This window comes from Papaver somniferum, chromosome 7 (assembly GCF_003573695.1).
Source record: "Papaver somniferum cultivar HN1 chromosome 7, ASM357369v1, whole genome shotgun sequence".
Taxonomy (NCBI): Eukaryota; Viridiplantae; Streptophyta; class Magnoliopsida; order Ranunculales; family Papaveraceae; genus Papaver; species Papaver somniferum.
The window spans coordinates 78,995,340-78,996,630 of NC_039364.1; the positions used below are offsets into that span (position 1 = coordinate 78,995,340).

The following is a 1,291-nucleotide window of genomic DNA, read 5'->3' on the forward strand; positions in this document are numbered from 1 at the left end:
ATCTAGAGACCTCTGATTTTGGAAAGTCTAGTTTTGAACATCCATCTTTTACTGAGGAGAGAATCCCTATAACTCAGGTAGAGCCAGAAATGACGACTTTGAAAACTTTGTTGAATCCGACTAGGACTACTCGTCCCTCGTGTATCAGGTTAGCTGACACGGAAGCAAATTATGAACTTAAACCTTGGATGTTACAGATGCTCCCAATCTTTTTAAGGAAAGAAAATGAGAACCCCTATTTCCATGTTAGGGACTTTGAGGAAATTTGTAGTACCCTAAAAATTAGAAACCTAGATGATGATGCTTTGAAACTTAGGTTATTCCCTTTTTCCCTGAAAGATAAAGCCAAATCGTGGCTATATAGTTTGGTTTCTGGGTCCATTGAAACATATGAACAACTTACATCTGCCTTTTTGAACAAATTTTTCCCTAGGAACAAAACATCGTCTATTAGGACGCAAATCTGCACATTTTCTCAACATGAGGGAGAATCTTTGTATAAGTATTTGGAAAGGTTCAATGATCTATTAGCCCAATGCCCTCATCATGGTTTAGAAAAGGTTAGGTTAGTTCAGATCCTTTATGAGGGTTTAGATTATCCCACTACAACCACAGTAGAATCTATGTGTACAGGTGGGTTTGAAAACCAAACAGTTGATGATGCGATAACATATTTGAGTGAAATCGCCGAAAAGACCCAGCAATGGAAATATAGTAGGGAACCTAAGAAAACAATTATTCTAGGAAGAGGAAGCGTTAATAGGCTAGAAGGAGGCTTTGAATCAAATGCCAAAATTGCAGCAATAGCTAAAAGGTTAGAAGCTTTAGAATTGGGTCACACTAGTGGAAGAGTGGAGCCTTTTTGGGAAGGCCAGAATAATGAAGAGGAAGCCAATGATCTGTATAATAACACTAGATTCGACAACCGTCAGAAATTTGACCCATATTCAGAAACCTATAATCCTGGTTGGAAAAACCATCCGAACCTTTCATGGTCTAAGGTCCAGAGTCAAGGTCAGCTTAGTAATTCGAATATTCCCCCAGGTTTTGGTTATAATAAGAACTCTCCAGGTCAAGCTCAGTTTCAGAACCCTTTAGAGAATAAAATGACTAGCTTAGAGGAATCTCTTAGTATATTAAGAAAGGGCCAGGATATGTTAGCACAGAGCCAGGAAATGTTAATAAAGAGCCAAGTTAGTTTTGAACAAGAAACCAAGCAGAACTTTCAAACTAATGCTCAGACTCTTGCTAAGTTAGAACTTCAAATAGGTCAAATAGTTAAGACTTTAAG

General features: G+C 38.0%; 1 pseudogene; it reads right to left on the reverse strand.

Annotated features, from left to right (window-relative positions):
* Positions 1-453: 453 nt before the first annotated feature.
* LOC113300731 lies at positions 454-553 on the reverse strand (annotated as a pseudogene).
* Between the last annotated feature and the right edge of the window lie 738 nt (positions 554-1,291).